Source organism: Anomalospiza imberbis, chromosome 3 (genome assembly GCF_031753505.1).
Source record: "Anomalospiza imberbis isolate Cuckoo-Finch-1a 21T00152 chromosome 3, ASM3175350v1, whole genome shotgun sequence".
Taxonomy (NCBI): domain Eukaryota; kingdom Metazoa; phylum Chordata; class Aves; order Passeriformes; family Viduidae; genus Anomalospiza; species Anomalospiza imberbis.
The window spans coordinates 14,342,815-14,365,725 of record NC_089683.1 but is presented as its reverse complement, the minus strand read 5'-3'; positions in this window follow the sequence as shown (position 1 = coordinate 14,365,725).

Here is a 22,911-nt window from a genome sequence, read left to right as displayed (position 1 = left end):
ACGCATTGCAACCTTCTTCAGAGAGGTGAAAGTTTTTTTTGCATTTCCACTATTCTGAGAAATGAAATAATTTAATCAAAGCCTTTCTAGGATTAATAGTTTAGTTGCAGGCATTTCAATTTGAAAAATAAATAACACCCCATCAATGGAAATGAGCAAAGCACCAAAAGGACTGGATAAAAAAATCCCAAACAAACAGAGCTCTGGAAGCTGATATTAATAGGAACAAAGAAAGAGAGGTAATGAATAATTCATGCAATTGTTTTGGAAAATATTTTTTAAAAGAAATTTAATATGTGAGGAAAAGATTTATTCCTCAGACTTTTTCTTTTTGACTGCTTAGAGGTAGGGGTGCAGGGAAGAGAAGCAAAGAAATTAAAAACTCATAGAAGTGCATGAGTTTGTCCAGAGGGAATCTTTTCAAAGTTACTATAATATGTATCTAGCCAAATTGTGACACAGCATTCATCTCTCTCATGTTTGAATCCCTCAAATTTATTACAGTCTTTATAAGTCAGAAAACAATTAGGAGATGGAAATACTCAGATGTAGGATCCAAGTCCTTTGGTGCAGGACTAACCGTTCTCACATGCTGGAAAACAGCAGGAAGAAAGCAATATGGTAGACAAAAGGCACACTTCTGACCCCATTGCCCTCCTCTAAGAGTTTCTGGTTTAGGTGTGGTCCTGACATGACATCTCATTTTGGAAATTTACTTTCATTGACCTAATTATTTTATTTGAAAAGTACCATTCCATTATAGGTGATTTGTATGAAATTTGATTTTCCTGACATGCCTAGACAATGAAAAAAGGGCAAGGAGGGAGAAGGTTGCTCATCTGTGGTGTCCAGAAGTAGTGCACTTAATTAAAGCAACCTCTATAGCCACTGTAAAAAAAATAGATTTTTCAGAGGGATGTTGATTCCATGGTTATTGGGCTTTGTTTCTTTCTCTGCTAATTACACATGAAACTTTGATAACCACCTTTTACTAGATACATAGAGTAGAATGAATGAATTCAGGTCTTTGTCAACACAAGACTGCAAGTTAGAAAACAAGTGTTGCACTTTGTGAGAATGTGGTTTAGGGTCATTTAAAATCGAATTGATTTTCAGTTGAACCAAGATCCCTAGACCAGTTTGTTCTGTCTTTGCAGGATCCCCATTAATTGATAGTTTCAATGAAACAAGTTTGCTGCTCAGTGATTTATAACCTGGGATTGTTCAGATATATATTTCTGAGAGAATTCCCCCACAGTCTGTGGCCAGGTTTGTTACTAATGCATCAAGCATCACTAACATGCACTCAGGCTTTTTAGTCAAATACTGCAGGATCAGAAAGTGGCTCTGTATTTCTAATGGATAATTGCTGATTTCTATGCTGAAGGTAGGACAAACACACAACATGGAGTCCTCTAGCTCTAGCATAAATATTGATTAACCTTCCCTGATTTTGCAATATTGCACAGAATATGGCTTGTCATATTAAATCATACCGTGAATCTGTCACGTTCTGTACTCTGAATTTTTCAGTTGTCAGATGATTCAAAAAAATCTTCAAGATAAATGCAAACCCTTCCAGGCAATATAAGCATTGGAGGGAAGAGCCCAGGCTGCCGGAAGAGAGACAAGGAGGCATCAGGAAGTCTGTCATGCATGGCTGGGTGCTTCAAAGCTTGTTCATAATTAAGAACTACTGAACTTCCGAAACACAGAGTTCTTTCATATTACTGATCAGCACGTAATAAATTAACAGCCTGAGTTTGAAAGAATCCTTCATAAAAATTGTTCTTCAAAGTCACTCAACCAATAAAATTGACGTCAGCTTTTAAAAGTGAGCTTTAGAGCCAGCACATAGAGCTTGCTTTAGAAAACATGTCTTCAAAAGTCTGCATGGTTGTCTCAAAGTAAAATAGCACCAAAGTAGCATGTGCAGGTAGGTAAATAGTGGGTTTAGGAGCAATTTCTGCAGGCAGTTGATGATTAGTAGAGAAACTACAGCATCTGACTTGTGCAAAGTAATTAAACTGTGTATTTCAGCAACATAATAATCTCCCAGACCTTCTGGGCAGTCAGTAGTAGGAGAGATGTTCTCCCAGGTGGCATCTTGGAGATGTGGAGCTCCTACCTTCAGGAGGACCTGTCTCCAGTCACCTCCTGAAGAATCTCTTCCTCTTTTACCTAGAAAAAGATGAAGTAACAAGCCATCACATAACATACTTAATTCAGCCCTTAACGATGACATCTATGCATGAACTTTTAGTACTTATTTTAGACAAAGTGCTCATGTTGTGCTCTCTAATTTTCTGCTCTTCTTTGTATTTCCAAAACTACTTAGCCCAAGAGTGTTTGATTACTACATTACAGATGGCTTTATATTCCAGTTTCAGACTGTCTTTTTATATCAGTTTGTACAACTGATTATTATTTAATGAGTTTATTGTACTTTAAAGGATGCTATGTTGCTATGTGAATTCATATATTAATCAGGCATGTGCGTGCTTTTAGTGAAATCTACATTACAAAATTTGTTAAAACAGCTAGCTGTGACATTGCTTGTTAATGATTAATTCTTAATGGTTTTTTGTAAAATATGTTCTAAAATAAGTTATTAAATAATTTAGCTGTATCTAGTAATTACTTCATAAGTATTAATAAAGATCCTGCAACATAAATGCACGCACAATTTTTATATAAAATTCTATTTTGTACTTAATAGTGCCCTTATCAGGCTATTATCACTTAAATTTATGGTCATTATGCTTTCTTGTTTGATGAGAATATAAACCAAAAACTGTCTTAGAAAATTTTCTTTCACTGCAAGTGGCATAGAAATCGATCAAATTTTTCACATAAAATGTGTATATCTCTTTAATTTACATCGTGGGATGAAAAGGATCAAATAACAAATAACACAGACTACAAAGAACAAAGGCAGTGCCAATCTTGTTCAGTTTATTTGGAAAACTCCAGGTAAACCAGTTTGGTCAGGGGCCCTGTACCTCCTACTGATGCGTTGAAGAACTCGTGACAGAAATACATCAGTCCTGTTAGTAATCTGCAGTGCAGTACAGTACAGAACTCCAGGGGCTATCATGGGCTACACTGCAGCCAGATGTCATCTGCACATCCCATCACACCAGAGGTACAGCTGGCACTACAAGGTTATCAGCTGGAACATGCAATGGACTCATCCCTGCCTGGGAGGCTGTATTTCTACCACCTGGTCTAGTGGAAGGTGTCCCTGCCCCATGGAAGAAGGGTTGTACCTAAATGATTTCAAGGTCCCATCCAACCCAAACCATTCCACAGTTCTATTTCCTCTCCCTAAGAACCACAGCAAGCAGTGGTTGGGGCAATAGAGGAGAAAGTGCCAGCCCACACCTTACCCAGGGAGTGGCTGTGGTTTAGAGATAAACTTTGCAAAGTAAATAGAAGGAATATACAAATTAAGAGATGAAACAGCTGCATGAAGGACCTAGGTGACTTGTCTGATGACAAATAGGATGTTAATAGAGATGTGAATCCTGAACTCAAGACCCAGATCTGTGTCTCATCTCCTGAGCCATGTGGAATTGCTGGCATTACATGCCTGTGTACAGTAGAACAAGTCTTAATCACACAAGGGTGTGTGGCCAAAGGTTGAATGCTGGCTGATTCACAGGTAAAAATCTTTTCTGTCAAACTTAACTTCAGGTTGATCAACACTTTCTAGGGTGATTTTTTTAGCATTGTCTGGATTTGCTACCACCAAAAAGGATAGAGTAGAAAACACTAGAAGAAAAAAATTTAGAATATTTTTAAATTTTATATGGAAAATATAGAATAATAGTTAAACTTTTTGTTCTGTGTGCAGGGTGCAGATCCCCAAATCCTGCTCAGTCCTAAAGCCATGAAAAATTTGATTCCATAGAATGGGAAATGGACAACAGGAAGGATTGGAAGTTCCTTTCTATTTTGTATAATGAGAAGTGAGATCAGACCCAAGACCATAAATTTTGAACAACTTTGCTGTTTCTGTTTTTAATAGAGTAACATTTTAACACTCTGGTCACACAAAAATAGTTTTTAACTTGGTACATTATAATTTTGTTTGACAATCAGACATTCTATTACATTTTATACAACCATATTGCATGTATTGGTAACATTCTAAAAGAGTAAGTCATCTGTTATCAGATCACAGAAAAAAATACCCAAGCAAGAGAATTAAAAATGCCACAGCAATTATTAATAGCATTAGTAATAGCCAGGTCCTTGTCACAGCACATAATGACATTTTCTTTGGAGACATTACAATGTATCATGGGGAATGGACAAAATGACCTAATAGATCTTTTCTATCTTTTATCTCAATTATGTCAATCAGCACTATAGAGTCAAAGTAATTTATACCTCCTATTGCTTCCAGACTGCAACCACTCCATTATTGTAACCCAATTCTGTTCCACAAATCTAAAAACTGCAACTGCAACATCACAGGGTTTGTTTCGTCAGGATGCAATTTCAGCAGAGTTGTAATAAAGGTGGGACCTGTTATATCAAATAATAATGGCAGAAATTGTTGGACTAACCTTGCCTTAAGTGTTCAGGTGACATTAACTTCTATCTTCAGTGGACTTTTCAAATCTCTTTTCTATGTGTGGGACAGAATATCCCAGGCTCTGGATACTTCTTGTGTTATTATTCAGATTTCATAGGTTTTTCATCTTTCCTGGGTGGTAAACATGAATATAAACACACATGAGAAGACACAGTCAACATTTTATCTTAATAGTAATAATTTTGAAAATGCAGCTATTGTATTTTTTTTCTATATATATGCTGATTCCATTGTACAATTTGGTTATTGCAAGTTTCACTAATGTTTAAATATTTCCTATCAATCATAATTTTTATTGCATTGCAATTAGAGTATGTAAAAAAAATCCAGCCACAAAGCTGTTTACTCATTCCATTGCAATAAATTTGAAAGGAATTTTTATCAGGATCTATATTAGTTAATTCCTGCAGTCTTTCCAAAGTTTTTTTAAATTATGTAATTTATTCTTCCATTTCCAGTGTTTCAATTAGAAATGGATATAAGCTTTTTTAGACTTAAAGTGCTGGAAAAAAATTATGGCATGGGTAGTACTTAATGCCTTTTACTGCACCCATTTCAGCTTTTGGTACATTATATTTTTTATGCAGATAAACTATATCAAGCCTCTTACAAAGTTTCACCTTTTTAGTGATGTTCAGGATTCTGAAATGTCAACATTTTGCAGAGAAAGTAGCTGAATCAGGCCAGAGTAATTGTGTCAGCTAAAATACACAGCAAGCAAAATAGGAAGTAAGGTATTTGAAGGCAAACTATTTCCATGTAGAGAGACTTCAATTCCCATGAATGTAAAAGTGACAAAAGAAATCCCTCATAATTTCAAAATTTTCCTAAAAGTGAGAAAGTATCTGAAAATCTGTAATGCAAAGTGAAAGAGTTAATGACAATGCATTTATAAAGTACTTTCCCCCAGTAAGCAGTATTTGACCCAACATGGTACCTAGAGAAAAAATATTCCAATTAGTTTGTGGACAGAATTGTGTCTTCCAATGTTACCATTCGCAGCTGTAAATTATGATATACTGCTAAAATTCTAACTATTTAATTGCATCAGATATTGTAACATTTCTAATAGATTTTATTATTCAGGAAATGGCTTTGTCATCAGTACGGACTTTGTAGTACAAAAAAGCCAGTCAGAAAAATGTTCATTCCATGGTTTAAGGCATGTGTAATGACAGAGAAAACTGTGCCCTTTTAAAAATAAACAACGTTTTCTCAGTTAAAAAAAGGAGGAAATATCTTGTTTGCAATAAACAGGGTTTTTCTTCTACAAAACTGAATAATTTCAGGCATGAATGAGTCCTGAAAAGCATTTCCTGTCAGAATTAAATGATGACTATATCTGAATAGATGTTGTTTTGGGGTAAAGTTTTGCTAGGACTTCACAATCACCTTGTCATTTTCTGTATTTTCACATTTTTAGCAACAGGAGAATTTAAGAGTTTTATTTTTCAGAGCCATACTAAAATAATTTTTGTGTTTTGCACTATTTGCACACAGCCTTACATATGACAATCCACCAAGAAATGCTACAAAATACAAGTGGCCATTATGACAATGGCTTTCTTAGCCTGGGTTGGAGTGTGAGCTTTCAACAATTAAAAGTACAGAAATCCTTCTCAGACCAGACCTTACAGCAAAGTCACTATGTCCCTTCTGAAATACTTGGTCCTGACATAATAGAACTAGGGAAGCCAAAGGATAATGCTGGAGGACAACCAAACATAGGAGTATAAGCCAGGAATTCAAAGATTTCTGACTGTCACAGCAAAGATAAGAGTTACACTATAAATGGCTGCATTACAGCCAGACCCTAAACTCTAGTGCTGAAAATGGAGTTCCCTGAGAACTACGTGTCTAAGCAAAAAGAGGGGTTGCAGCAGTTCATATTCCAGCAAGTGCCCTGCTCAGAGATGAGTAAATTCATTCAGCACCACAAAGGCTTGTCCATGCTGAAACTTAAATACGTAGTAGTATGTATGGAAAAGTTCCAGTTTAAGGGGCTAAGCACTAAAATGCTGCTTGTGCTCTGCTGCAGTTCAGTGAGCCCTCAGTAGGATATCTAAACCCTTGGTCGTGGGAGCTCTCCTGATGCCAGAAATGCTCTGAGCAGGCACAGGACAGTGATGAGTACAGTGCAAAAAGCAGAGTGTCAGGCAGTGGTCACAGGAAGAAGTGAGAGGTGAAAAATTTGAGCCTTGAAGATTTCTACTATTGGAGGTGATTGAAATATAAATCAGCTTCCCTCCTCCATCCAATGATCCCATACCTAGCTTGATGAGTCAGGGCTTGGTCATGTTTGCCGTGATGATAAGGACAACAGGTAGCAAAAGGGACAGTGCAGAGAGCACACGATTCTCTACTGGTTATAGCACATTTCTGAAAGCAGAGAGAACTGGATGCCAGTCCCTTTTTCCTGGACTATTAGTATGGTATGCAGTGGTTATAAATAAATTTCAGATAGGGGGAATAGGAAAAGAAACAATAAACCACCAGATTCTAGTCTCACTGTGACAATCCTATAACTCATGAGCTGTGCCCAGCACCTCACTGTGCCCAGGACATTCCTGGCACCCTGTACATAAAGTTCATGCCCATGGTACTCACCTCATGCAGTGATGTGACTGTGTCTAAAATGCCTAAAGGAAATAGTCTATGGTCTGAACTCAGGTTTAGTCTCTGTGGAAAGCAAAGCCATGGCATGCCTGGGAGTGGTCTAACATCTGAGAATTGCATATGATTGAATTCCAGCATGCAGGGTGCTCCCTTCCACTGTTTAACTTCCTTGCATGCATATAGCCAGGAATTAAGCTTTGGTAGTTGCAAGAACATATGCCTCATCTATGGATGAACCAAAAGCCAAGGTCAAAGTAGTGAGTGCATATACAATGAACTGTATGAATAAAGTTGTTTAGGAGTTCCACTTTATAAAAAAAGAAAAGTTTATACACTGAAGACCAGTGTGTCTCGGTTTTTAACAGACAAGGTCTTAAAGGTCTTCAGATTAAAAAAAAAAAAAAAAAAAAAAAAAGAAACAAACAAAAAACCCCAGTCAAAACCATGAAATTTCAGAAGGATTCTTGGTACTTAACTTTCTTTTATTTCAGAGTTGAGAAAGGTATCCTGAATCATCATTTTGGTGTTTAGATCTAAATAATTTTACAAATCTGATCCTTTGGCATTTACAAATGTTTTTTATTATTGCATATAACACTCACGTCTTTTACATTTAGGTCTTACTTGACATAATTTTTTCATCAATAAATCAACCCTGAAATGTGATGAGTGTCAAAGTGAAACTTCTGGTTCATTTAATGTCATGGACTCTGTTAAAAATATTGGTCATCTTGCAATAGTACTAATTTTTTCTTTAGATCCTTATCTTCTGTATAGTTCTGTTTAACATTTTGTATGGTGTCTATTTGCTTGTTTCTTTGAGAAAACAAAAAGTTTAATCCTCTCTGTACAAAATTTATTATACTAATATTTTGATGGTTGTAATATTTGAAATATAATTAAAGCTGTATTTTATTAATCTACGGGAAATAAATTTGTAAACTTTTCATATACTGAGTCTGACATTTCTAAGTCAAATTTCTGTACTTATTTGTTGCTTTCAGGCAATTCTTCACTTGCCAGGTTTGGTATCAGGCATAGAAGGCTGTATTGAGTCATTGCTCATTTGAGTGTTAAAATTCAATTTACAGTTACACAGATGTTCTGAGATCCTTTGAATTTAATGAGGATGACTCATACAGATGAGTAAAGAGGATGGACTTTTGAATTCTCTAATGCTTTCTGAGATCAATGCATTCCAGCTGAAAATCATTCAGCTCAATCCATGCTATCATAGTGAACTGCCCATTATCTTTGTCCTCTTGCCTTGTCTTGCTGCTTAAAATAGGTGTATTTGGGAATGAACTGGTTTTAGTGACCATTACCTGACTTGCAATAATAACATGATATTTCCTGCCTTATTCTTACATTCCGCTACTAATGGCCTGTATCAGTCCTTGAAAAGTTTTGTTTTATGAAGTTATTCTTTATATGGAGAGGGCAGTATATTATGCCCTCCAGCATATTAGTGAAATGAGATTTTTTTCAAATGGGTTTATTGTTTAGAAAAGCAAAATTAAAAGTAGCTTTAAGCAAATCCTATTTTTGCATATGAATTTGAAGCACTGTAAAATTTAAGGGCAAACATAGACCATTCATATCAGTGGTGTAGTCTGACATGGGTCTGTGAGTATCTGTGAAGTATCACTAGACAATCAGGAATGCTACTGCTGAATGTGAATTGTGGGGAGTTGAGAAATTGCATGACAATAATTTACATGAACAGAGATTTAAAATACTGTAATTATTTGGAAAGCAGAACAATAATCCAAAAAAACCCTAAAGTATATAAAATTAAATGAAATTATAAATCTTGAAAGAATTCAGATCAGGACTTTCTCTCTCCCCATCAAATTATGAAGAGACAAAACATGGATTTAATGAAAACTGAAAAAAAAATAGAATTAGAAAGGATGCAACTAGGACATAAAATAACCATGCTCCTGGAACTCATTGTCTCAGGATGCTTTTAAGACCAAGATTTTCATAATCAGTGAAGAAGAATAAGGCATCACAAGAATTTTTAGGGCTGTGAAAATTAGTACTACAAATTTTTGGAAAATAAATTTATCCTTCAGGGTTTAATCCAAATTTTAACTATCACGAAGAATAGGAGAAGTGCAAGGATCAGTGTATACTTTAATAACCCCATGTTAGTCTTGTTCCTCTGGACATCTGGTACTGACTATTGTCAGAGAGAGGATTTTTGAAGCTGGACCTTCATGTTTGAAAAAAAAAATAGTAAATCAAATGCCCAATTTCAAAACAGCAGTTTCTGGATGCTGTGAGTTGCCCCAGAGCACCTCCCTCTTTCATGATAAATCCCTCTGCATTGTCCCTCCCCAGGAGGGGACCACTCAAGCTGCAAAGATGCCTTGATAGCAAAGCTGTGTAGTCCTGCTGCCAGGAAAGGCAAATACAACCAAGGAAATGTACAGAAACACCAAGCTGGACCATACAAGTAGGAAAAGGGAAAGCAGGGCCAGGTGGATCTCTTTTCCTTTCCTTTCTAAGAGACTTTCTTATTTCAAAGACGTTGGTGTGTCTGTCTGTATGTGCATGTGTGGTTGGGGATCAGCGGCACCGGTACTTCGGAACTGGATACAGTCTTGGGAAACCGTTTTATTATAATCAGGCTCTCAAAAAGCAGCTTATATTCCATTGTCCTTTTGGCAGGGAGTGTCCTTGGCTCCATAAAGGTTTCATTCTGGCTGGTGTCCAAGATAGGCTAAAAATGGGTTTTATCTGAGTGTATTTCAACCTCAGGTTGCTGAAGGATATATTGATATTCCAGTTTGTGCAACAACTTATTGTTCCTGTGATGTGATGTGTGTGTGAGAGAGAGAGAGGCGGGGAAAAGTGAGAGATTTTTTTTCGCCATCTTACATGTGCTGAGGAAACCTTGCTCCTTTTTGTTTTGCCTTGGAGTCCCTCATAGCCTGGCTTCCTCATTATGAGTTCACTGCAAGTGAGCAGAGAGTAATTTCTGCCATCCAGTTGAATTTGTGCTCAGATTCTGATAAATCTTTGTCAAAAAAGCATATAAAATGAGTCAAAGAATGCAGAAAAGCACAGAATATGCCTATCAAGGATGTCATGAGTTTAGATCATTTTACATCATCTTATAGTAGTACCCCAGAGTCTGAACTGAGGGAGAAGCAAAATTGGCTCCAGCACAATCAAAGCTGTAAGTGAAGGACATTTGCATTGATGGGAGGCTCTATTTGTTGTCCAGAAGCCCAGAATGCTTTTGCTCTTTGAGGCATGGGAGCGTGGAGTTCCCAGCAGTGATCCTCCTCTGTTCCCTATGGCAAGTGAGTACAGCAATGCCACATCAGTATTCCTATCCTGCTCCTGTGAGATTCCTCTGGTCTTTTTTGCTGCTCTCATACAATACAGAACACACACGGCTGCTCAAAAAAGGCTTTATTAATCAGGTGCACTAGAATACCGCATATTGAGTCTCCTTAAAATACTGATATTAAATATGTTTATGCTTTAAAGGCCATGGCACTCTAGACCATGGAGTTAAATAAAAGCCCTAGTTATGGTAATGTTTAAGTTAGGATTTCTTAGGCTACTGAAAAGAAAAAGAATGCAAAAAGCTCTGCTATACTAGGTAGGTTGGTAGAGAATTTAAGTCTAGTTCATAATCCTGTTTATGAATATTGTATAGAGTCTGAAGAAAAATGAATTACTGGTCTATTCATGGTTATGTTTATTTTTACTATAAAGAAAAATGCTGTATTGTACAAGAGAAAAAAATTCACTTGGGAGACAAAGTAAATTTTGTGTTGGATTTTCTTCTTTGTGCTACAGAATTTTTATGGTGTAAGCAACGTCTTTTTTTTTTTTTTTTGCAGTGGACCAAAAATGATGGTGTTCTAAATTCAGTTTGTTGTTATATTCTCATGTGTTCTCCTTTTTTCTAGGTCCTTGATAGTGTGAATCATTCTTGGCTCATATAGGCTCAATATTTCAAGCCTGAAAAGTACTGTCTACTGAGTTCAAAAGAACATCAGATGCACTCAGCACATTTCAGAAAGCATTGAGTCTAGCTCAGAGTAGGAACTCATGGTTTTATATTTGCTGTTTTGTTTCTGGATTTCACTGAGGGTTTTGGCAATTAGTGTGAACATATTGGTCTTGGTGCTTACCATGCAGAAGCTGGACAGTTGCTCTTCAAATACATTGGGTATTTTCAATCATTTTTCAGTGCAGCACCTATGCTAACAATCAGTTCTAGGGCTCAGACACCATCTGTGTACTCACAGAATATTTCCCAGCATGACTTTGACCTGAGTCAACAAGTGTCCTCTGAACAATTCCCTGGAGTAAGCCAGACTGGCATCTATTTCCAGTAGGCTGCCTTTGGAAGCATAGCATGGACACATGTGGGCCAAGCTGCTGATCTCAGAGCCAAAGAAAGGGCCCTGACACTGTTAAATTTAGCAGTATAGATGTAGCGGGTATGACCAAGAGTATAAAAAGCATTTGGCGCTCTAATCCAAACCTAATAGCTTGGACAACCTCTTGGGAAGGTTCCAGGTGAAGCACACGCACAGTTTCCTTCAGATTAAAAAAATAATAATTGCATAATATTTGATAAATTTCCCTCTCTTCCTTATGTGCTTGACCCACTAGCCTGTAAGGTCTGGTTATCTCTTGCTGCTCTCTGTCTGTCCCCATGACTACAGTTTTTGAATTTCAGCAGCATGTGCTTTGTGCCTTGCAGAGATGTTAGCTGAGGTGCTGGAGACAGGAGAGCTGCGTCAGCAGGGCACGATGCCCAGGCTGATTAGTTCTGCCATGTTGATGCAGCTATGCTGCTTCCAGTTCCACAACGAGGACATTTGGAGACATCTGAGATATTGTTGCCTTGCATAGACATAAGGACAAACAGGCTGCTACTAAAAAATGCAAATGTGAATAGCATGGAAAATAGTTATACACATCCCAGCTTTACATTTGCATTCACACTGCTTGTGTTTCAGAGGAGAACGGGAGAGTCAGAAATGGCTGTTGCACACAGCTCGACTTGCCTACATCACTGAAATTAATATAAAAAAGTACAGTTTTTATATACCATAATGTGGCATTTTCTATATCTGCCAGTTTCTCACACTGATGCTTGTCAGTGCTCACCTTCCTACCTAGATTTTAGACCACAAAGAGATAGAAGTTCATATCTGAAGAAGAGAGCTCATTTTCCATTCTGCAGAGGCTTAAGGTACCCTTAAGTACAGATACTATAATTCTGGTTGAGGATACTGAGACCTCTGGCTGAAATTTGACCCCCTGACAACACTGGCCCATCAAGCCACGAGATGGACCAGTCTATCTGACCCAGATGAAGCCAATGTGCCAGTGGATTTAAATGTTTAGTGTGCAGGTTTGCTACAGCTGTGCTCAAGTCCAGTCCTGGCTGGACTGCAGGACACTTTGTAGTACTAAAACCCTGAGCTTTCAGTGTATGCCTTGGACCTTTTCAGTGGCTGTCGTTTGACAGAGATGTAATCAGTCAGCAGATGTAATCTGAAGGGAGGGAAAGATGTTTAAACTCCTGCTGTCTCTGGTGTCAAACCTTTAGTGAATTACTTCAAATCCATTGCAGCTTCTACAAAATACTTAATTTATACCTTATCTGGTTTTTATAATTTAAGATGGTGACTGGGTAATTTCTTATGGTCATTTTCACTGCATTTTAAAAGGTTTCTCTAGAACTTGAGAGTATTTTCCTGCCCTCTTTTATCTAGAATTCAGACACAATGCTTGGGCATTTGTCACAAGTAAAGGAACTAAAACCATCTGCACTGGAATGTAGGGGAAGGAGGAGTAGAAGAAGGAGGACATCAGATACTAATAATGTGTAAACTACCTTTGTTGGCACTTGATCCATGTTAGAAGATTTTCTACTTCTTCAGATACCTATTCTCACCTTCACAGGATATTTCTTGCCAAACCAGATGCTATTCTAATTATAGCAATTTTTTGCTTTTTGTCCTTTGCACTAAAAACTATTACTAGATGTATTTACTAGGAAAAACTGGCAACCTTGCTTCAACTTTTGTGTTTTTAAACTAAGATAATTTATTTTTCTTTCTAGCCCATTTCTAGCCACAGGTTTCAGTCTGCCTGTTTACTCCTAAACTGTGCCCAACCTCATTGATCCTTCAAGTTATAATAGGCTCAGATACCCCAAGCTGGACACTCTACTGCCATGCTTGAAGATAATTTTGACTTTACTCTTTTTCCCAAACCATGAGATATTTCAGAGGATGACCTGGGCAATGCTTCTGAGTTGCTCTCCCTTTATTTTTGAATCTTGGTTGTTTTTCTCATCTGCTCCTTAAAATAAACTCAGGACCATCAGACCATGTAGTGACTCAGATTTATGATACACAATGAGTTCCATTCCACTTGGATAGCTGAGCACAGCTGGAACAATGCAATGGGACTAGACATGTTTGTGAGTGTTCACAGAAGGAGAATTGCTTCTAAAATGGAGGAAGAAGCTATATTATATTGCATATGGCTTGTCAGAATTCATTTTTTAGAGTATCTGTCAAAAGCTTCACATTATTTCATAGAACCTAGGGAAATAGCAAGAGTGGGAGAGGGAGGGGTGTAAAAAAGAATTCAAATTTGCCTGTCCACACAGTATTGCAGATCCAGTATAAAGTTATAAAGTTATATCGTAGTCCCTCATCCTGAGACTTCAGATAATCCCATTAACCTCCAAACTCTTTCTGTCTCTGGAATTTTCATTTGAGATAACCTGCACTGAGATTTTACAGTTCGCTGATTATTAGAAGTCAGGGCTGTTACAATATTACGTTTGAGTGAGATAACATGATTTGCAGCATATGCTAAGGTATACCCCCAAAGCATTGTCCTGATACCAGGAGAGAGATTAAGGTACTAAGGGCTGCTGAAGCTTTTATTAAACGAACAGGGCCGGAAATGAATTCATCTGTTTGCTGTACGTAGGCACAGTTTAGCTGTTAAAAAAAATCTAAACCAACAGAATAAGATTCTGATCTTAATTAAAATGGAGTAAATCCAAAGCAGCCTCAGCACACAAATAAACAGTCTGAACGTACATTTCTATTAACGGAGATGAGAGTCTGACTTTGTAATTATGAATTTATTTCAACATTTGATCTAATATTTGCTGTTGTCCGTGGCTTTTTTTTCAATAAAAGGATGTACGCTGTTGTGAATCACTCACCATGAGATTGCACTCCTTAGAGACATCTTCCCAGAGAGTTTTTTCTTTATCCTTGCAATGAGTAAGTGGGAAACCCCAAGGTGAGGGCACTGAGCATATGTTTCCCCCTGGGGAAATGTGTGATCATCAGGATGGCTGAGATCTGAATATCTGAACCATTACATAAAATAATTTACAGAAGAAAAAAATCTTAAAAAATCTTTATCCATCCTCACTCACACAACTTATTTTTGCCTGCTTTAGTTAGAGGGCACTCTATTCCTTCAGTGCTTTTAGGTTGGCAGCAGGCTACGTTATAAAGGTAATGTGACTATGCTGCACAGTAGACCTGGCTTGATTGGCATGAAACATAAACCTATCAAAAGAGAAAATCAAGCAGCCTGATAGCTCTGCTGTCAAGGCACATTTATCTTTCATTGCAGCCTTGGCATTCCCACTGCCTGGGATTAAAAAGCTAAAATTCTATTGTGAACATTGCAATAATCTCGAGTTAGTGTAAAAATTTTCCATTAAAATTTCTTTTCAATAAAAACTGTATTTTGAAAACCCACATATATGTCTCTTTACTCCAAGCCCAGGTGTTTGAGAAATATCTACAGTGTTTCTCAAATACCCCTATCAACATTGCTGTATACTTCATACATGATTTCCAAAACTCCTCATTTACCTTCACATTAGTGTATCAACAGTGGTTTTACTTGTCTTGACTTGCACACCACAATGACATAGGCATTGCACTCCAAATTTGCCCTTAAGAACCTTCCCTCTGGCTTCACCCTTTTACACACAAACTCTGGGCTTTTCACTTTGCTAGAATGCCTTTAGGGTTGAGACTGTCTAGATGACATGTTTTCCATCAGCATGTAAGGATTTTCTGAAGGAATTTGATCAAGCTGTTTATATATGGCTTGCTCAAATTTCTCTCAGCCCTCAAGAAATGTTTTAAAATAACCAATGAATACCCATCGCTTGCCTAGAAGTGGCATGACAACACTGAGCCACAGCTCAAGAACAAAGTTATGGCTCTTCTAATAATGCTGCAGATTTGCAAAAATATGTCAAGCCCATGCACAAAAATCAGATCCAAATGTCAAATATCTTTAAAGAAATATCTTTTCTTCCATCTCTTTGGGCTTACTCATTGTTTAAACTCTCAGTATAAGTTCTAGTGTGATAGAAGTAGGGATTGGGGACCAAAGCAACCAAAGTGATGTTAGAAGACACATGTGGGAACACTCCAGATGTGTATAAACCATTGGTGTGTCACTGATACCCTGGTATCATCAAACCATTGGCTTGTTGTTTTGGACACATGTTCTCCTAATCTGCAGAAGTCAAAATCACTGGCAGAGACACTAGGTCAGTGGAAAGGCTGTTCATATTATCTGTAGTACAAACCTGAAAGAAACAAAGTAGATCAGCAATTCGCTACTATTATTCCATTTTTCCATAACTTTAAGAATTGAAGTGAAGGAGAAGAGCATTTTCTTCTGCTCCATATTACCTCACCTTCAGTCCAGTAGCGGACAGGAGGTTAGAGTGTCTGCAAGTAAGAATTTGGTGGTGATAAAATAAAGTTTCCACAAATATTTTTGCTAAAGATTTTCTAAGCAGCAATTCTCTCTTCCTAAAGTACTGATTATTTTAAAACATTCTGTGCATATTTAATTTCCTCTCCTTGAAGAGAGTAATGCTGGCAGTCCATTGTGGTGGCCTAGGAGGATATAATTGAACATTAAAATCTGATTGCTTTCTAGGCAAGCTTAATGTACAGTGAACTGTACAGTGGATAATAATGTTTTGTACTTTACCCCATGCCAGGACAAATTCCAAGATCCATCACTTAAAGGCATGCTTATGTAGACCTGCCTACTAATGCAGAAGTTGTAATGCAGTTTGGTCAGTTAATGACATAGGAGATTATGAATTTTGAGTTGGTGTCATACATCCTGTTTCATAACTGGTGTATTTCTAAACTGAAAAAACTGAAAGCCAAGAAAAGGAAAATCAATAGATTATTGTAATTAAAAAAAACCAACCAAAACCCAGAAAAAACAGCCATTTTTCCTCATCATCCCTTAGCAACTCTGTGATATATCAAGGCTAATAAAGGAAACAGAAGACCTGGTGCAGACAGAAATGAGTGGTTTTGAGAGATGGAGCTAGTAATTTCTCTTTAATTTATGAAATCTCAGTTTACTCTTTTCAGAGTCTCATTTTGAAAGCCAAAGATCATATCTGCTTTCCAACCACAGCAGGATTTCAATTGCTTCAGTTGCCTTCCGAACCTAACAGAAAGCTTGAATTTGGGTCCTGGAAATAAGCAGTAGATAACAGTTCTGAGCAGTTTTTTCTAAATGTTTTTTTTCACCTAGTAAGGTGAGAGATATACTATTCCCCGCAGTGTGGATAGCAGTGTCTGCTATCCACATTAATAAATGTGTGGTTAGGCATGACCAATATCTCAGAGTTTCAGCTGCTGTATATTCAGTGGTGTAGCTGCACAGATTCCAGCAAAATTGTTAAAATTTATACCAGCTGACAATCTGAACATAACATTCCATGCTTTGTAAACATCTCCACATATCTTGATTTTGGATGGCCATTTTAAAATAAAGTACATACTGATGGAAGTGTACAAACCTTATCAGCCTTGGTATTTCTGTTTCTATTACTCTTATATTTTTATTATTATCTGCAAATGATTGTGGGTGTGAATATTTTAAGTTGTTATCAAAGTCATGCAGGAAAGTGACCTAAAATCTATATCTACCTACTGTCCAGTCTTCTTGGTGAAAAGATACAACATGACAGGTGGAAATTTCAAGAAAAATAAATGACAAAGACCAAGGTCAGTGGTTGAATTTAACTTTTGCCACCTAATCATAAGGCCTCTATTATTGTCACTTTAGAAAACTTATATTGGTGTAAAAAAACCCAACAACTTGGTAGGGCTTTACCTTTCTAGAGTTAGAGTAGATTTCTTCTATATTGCCCATTTTTACATAATACAAAGATGCAGACAATACTAAATTGGAAGAGCTCTTGAGCCCATTCAAGACAGAGAGGCCCCACGAAGAGACTTTTTCAAACCAGACAATGGGCAATGGCCATATGAAGTTGTCATGGTTTGACACTGGGGCAATGTTTAACAGAGAGAAGTGCCAGACTCTGCACCTGTGATGGGGTGACCCTGGATGTATGGACAGTCTGGGAATGCGATGCTAGAGAACAGTGCTGGGAAAGAGGACTGGTCAGCAGAAAGTTGAACATGCACCAGCAGTGCCCTGGCAGCCAGGAGGCCATTCCTGTCCTGGGGGCATCAGGGACAGCATGGCCAGCCAGGCAAGGGAGGGGATTGTCCTGCTCTGCTCTGCACTGGGGCAGCCTCACCTCAATGCTGGGGGCAGTTTTGGGTGCCACAATACATAAAATACATTTAGCTATTAGAGAGGACCCAAAGGAGGGCTACAAAGGTAGTAAAGGGCCCTGAAGGGAAGCCTGTAAGGAGTGACTGAGGTCACTTGGTCTATTCAGCCTGGAGAAGAGGAGACTGAGGCCAGACCTCACTGCAGTTACAGCTTCCTCATGAGGGGAAGAGGAGGAGCAGGCACTGATCTCTGCTCTGTTGTGACCAGGGACAGGACCTGAGGGAATGGCCTGAACTTGTGCCAGGAGAGGTTTAGGCTGGATATCAGCAATAGGTTCTTTACCCAGAGAGTGGTTGCATAATGGAGCAGGTTTTCCCAGGGAAGTGGTCACAGCATCCGGCCTGGGAGAGTTTGGGAAGCATTTGGAAAATTCTCTCAGGCACATAATGTGATTCTTGGATCTGTCCTGTGCTGGGTCGGGAGCTGAACTTGGATGATCTTTGTTGGTCCCTTCAAACTCAGGATATTCTCTGATTCTATGATACTGGTTTTTTATATTCTTACTCCCGGAAGCAATTCAGAATTGTACTGACTTGTCTTCCCATGAAAAATTTGTTAAAATTGACCTTTCCATTATTCCTTTGTAGCTTTTATCTGATCTCAGTTTGCATGAATGGCTACTGAGGCTACTCAAAGCATGGCAGTTCATCATATGTATAAACAACCCACTGGACCCTTCCAGAGAAGTAGTTGTGATCACTGAGACAGCCTTGGAAACAGTTGCAGTTCCGAAGCTGGGATCACTGTGCTAAATCTTATAATACATACCTGCAACAATTTTCTTATGCTGGGAATAGACATTATCAAGGATGGATCCTGAATAATGCATTTGAGATAGGTTTGAGGAGCACTGCTGGTAGAACCTTTGCCCTCTGACTTAAATCACATAAAGTCTTTCCTTTTAACCATTAAATTTCATATAATACCTTCCAGAAGAGATGTTATGTGCAGTATTGTAATATAATTCCTTCTTTGCAGCAGAGACAGACTTATCTAGCAATTTCTAGTCAATATATCCATTATATAGTTAAGTGCAGTCTTTTTAAGAGTCAATTCATTTCTTATGCAGCATTCAGGCCTCTCTCTGGATGTTGAGTTCATATTTTCCAGGGAATCTCTGTTCTGAATGACTACATGTAAGTTTTATAGTAACTGCATGAGAATATAGGTCAGACACTTATTCTCTTCTTCAGAACACCTTCTTCTTCAGGGGAAGAGTAACTGATTGATTTTTAAGATGTTGATATACTGAGCTATTATTAATATCCTATTAGTAGTTAACGTATCTTCATACTCGATTATAAAGTTTGTCTCAATTTTCACGCTATTACTGTGACAAGCTCTGATTTCCATTTCTCACTCAAGACTTAATTCTTCAAGAACCTGATTTCTTTGATCTGAGACACTGAGGCATGTAAATAGCAACCCAGCTTAGGTATGTAAGGATATCATTAAAATATACTGGATACTTGCATATTTAAGCTGAAAGAAAAATCTAGTTAATCAGCTTGGAACATCCAAGTCTGAGTTCTGCCACACTTGAGAGATGCTCATAGAATCATAGGATCAGCAGAAAAGTAGAAAATGTGATGTACAAAGAAGTGGAGAAATGTCTGCTCTGCTTCAAAGACATGAGACTGATACAAAAAAATAAGACAAATAAAGTGTTCTTCATTTCCATAGGGGAGAAAAGACAAGGCTTAAATTTTTAGAAAGGTTTCATTCAGAAAATCTTTTCACACGGGAGATAGTGATGCACTAGAATTGTCTTGGCAGCCTGTGGAATTTCAATTAAAGAAAGATTTCAATTTTCAAGATTTCAATTTTAAGATACAGGTTAAAGAATTATCAGATAAAAATTACTGAGGTATGACTGATGCTGGGCCGGGACAGCATGATAGGCTAGGTAATCTCTGAAATCTCTTCAGAACCTATTTTGCATATTTTTCTCTGTGATAATTTGAAGAAACAGTTAGATGCCTGCATTGTTTAGTCCATCTGCCTTTGTCCTCCTCTGTAACAGAGGATATAAGCATTTGCCCAGCCACTGAGGCATGCTGTGCGGGAAAATGCAATGACTTTTAGCCAGTCAGATGCAATGGCACTAAGTAGGGAGCTGGAAAAGATAGATAGCACTGGCTAGAAAACTTCAGTAGATTTGGCCAGAGAGTGCTTGGACTGGAACTGTGTTATCAGCACCCCTTGGGCTGCCAATTTTTCAGTGACAGCAGAATTTAAACACTCATTTCATTGACTGCTGATTCAGTTCTATGTGAATTGAATAGCAGTTTCTAGACCAAGAAGCAAACCTGAAAGGTCCTAATTCTACAGTTACCTACACATGAAGCTTAAGCTACTTGAGTAGAATTGTTAAATGTGGCTATTTTGATATACAAAGGAAATGATGGATGCAATCAAAAGCCTCTCTGGATTGTACCCAAAGCATCCTGTATTTAGGTGACAGTTTTTGATCAACTAAATCTGGTTTACTTGCCTTTTTAATAAAAATAGGAAAAAAAAACCCAAAATGCTCCCCATATACTGCAACACTGGGCATTGCAAATAATTGCTTTATATAATGATATCTGTTAAAGCTCCACTTTCTTATATGGTTCAGTACCTGGCATGTAAAATAAGACACCTGTTTCTTCACTCACAACATTAACTTGTCAAAGCTCAGAGGTTTTTCTCTAGTTAAAATAATTGCAGCTGATAAACTGTGTAGACTCCATGTTGTTTGATAATGGGCTTATTTGGTCAGCCATTTGAATACATATGTTTGCATTGAATAGATGAACTGTGGAATTTATCTGTCTTTTGTAGGACATCTAAAATTTAGATAGCTCTGTTTGAATGAGTCACTGATAGTCAAGGGAGAAAAATTAGGGCGATCAGTGCAGTGTTCAGCTCATCCTAAAACAGATCAGATGATATTGTCTGTCTCATTGAAAAGCTCATATTGTATTTTTGAAGAAGTACAGCCATGAAGTTGTGTATATGTTTTGCAAATTGTCATCAAAAGGCATAATATGTAAATAAAAAGTGTTTTGTATAAGGAGTTGCCAGAATTTAACTGTCTTTTGAAATATTTGGATAGGGTGTATTGTGTAAAAGCAGCACACTGATGTTTCTGAACTTAGACCATTAAGATAAAAAAACCTTGTAATTGCTACACACAGATGGCCTGAATCCAAAATTCAGGCAGGTAGTTGTTAATGGGCACATTTAAAGACAAGTCAATTTTGATCCCAGTGTTTAATGTAAGTATTTAGAGATGGGAAAGATGAAATAGAGTTTGCTTTAATGAGGGTCTTGTCTGTGAAACATCAACTACCCTTCTGCTTCCAGATTCTGAAAGGCTTAAAACATTATTCTTCCTTCAATTCCCAGCTCATCACAAGGCAGTCCCTATCAATTGTATCCTTGCATGTACCAATTCTGACAGCTATTACAGATTTTTTGAAAGCCAAACAGAAGAAAGTCTGAGTAAAAAGGTTGATCACTTTGCTATAACATCTATGGGATGTTGATATTTTTGCTACAGAATAATTTTTTTCTTGTGAAATAAGACAAAACACATTAATAGCATTTATAGAATAAAAAGCTAAAAACTAAGATGGGTGCTTCAAGCAAGCCTGGGGAATTAAGAATTCAGACTTTCAAAATCAGTTTGATAAATTTATAATATAGATAATATCAACAATATTGACCTTAGGACATTTACAATGCACTGACAGTTAATCTATATTGTAGTTTATTATTTTTGTACAATGAAATTCCTTTATATTTTGTAGATTGCCTTGCTGGATGAAGTGAGAAAGAACAGCTGTTTTTTTGATATCTCTTAAGATTAGGCCAGTATTTAAGTGAATATATAAAATTTGAGTTATGCAATAATCCAAATGTAAAAACCCAGTTTAGAAAATTAAAAATTCCACATTTACTGCTTTTGACTCTTTTAAGGTACCCACATCAGGTTTTGAGGTCTGGAGGTCTTATGTGAGAAATTCAATTCTATACTTAAAACATTTTAATTTTGGAATTTGTTATAGGTACATGTTGTTACTAAGTATATAATTTTAGGGTCATTATGATATGTCATTGTGATATAGGTAGTGCATCTAGATTCTAAAAATATACATTCTAGAGATAAGATTAAGTAATTACACAGGAAGTTAATATACAGCCTATATTAATAAGTGGTATTTACTTACATAAAATAAGATTCAGTTTCAGTAAATTGTAGTTTCAATATAAAAGTATGTGTACTTGAATTATCATTATTATTGTTGCTAATAATAAATTGTTTGAAGACATTCTACCTAGTGTAGTGTTAGTCATTGTGCCATGACTCAACATCTCTTTTTCAACATCTATTTTCCTTCTTTTCTCCAGTGTAATCATTTCAATCTAGGTCCAGCCTAGTTCCTGCCTAGTCTCAGCCTCTGTTAAGGTTTGACAATGAAAAATTTCAAAGACTAGGTACGTTGTCTCATTTGTGGTTCTTTTTTAAATTAACTTCTTTCGTATTATGAGAAATTGTGAAGATTTTTTTGCTCTTTCCTGGGGCATGAAGCCATAGGCAATATCCAAACTACCATGTCTCTGCTGATAGTGCGAAGACCATTTGCTGTCAAAGGTATCTTATGCTGCCAGCACCAACTTCAAATGTCTATAGTAGAGGGTGTAGTCAACACTCAGTTGCTCTTCCATGCTCACTCAGCACCTGTAAATGTATTGCTTTGCTCTGAACCCAGATCTATGTAATTAGTTTTTTCAGCCTTTACTTATGGATCCCTAAATCAAATGGAAATTTCAAATAAAAGCATGGCAGTGTATGTGCAGTGAATCCAGTCTAATCTCCATGTGTGGCAAAAGAATGCTGTACTGGTGTGCAGATAGGGATGGTTTCAGCTGCATCATTCCAAACTCTGGCATGTCAATTAGGTCTAGTGTGGAACAAACCTCACAGAGCTTTTTCCAAATAGGCAGTGGTCATTTCCCTCAATCTTTTTGACATTCAGAAATCT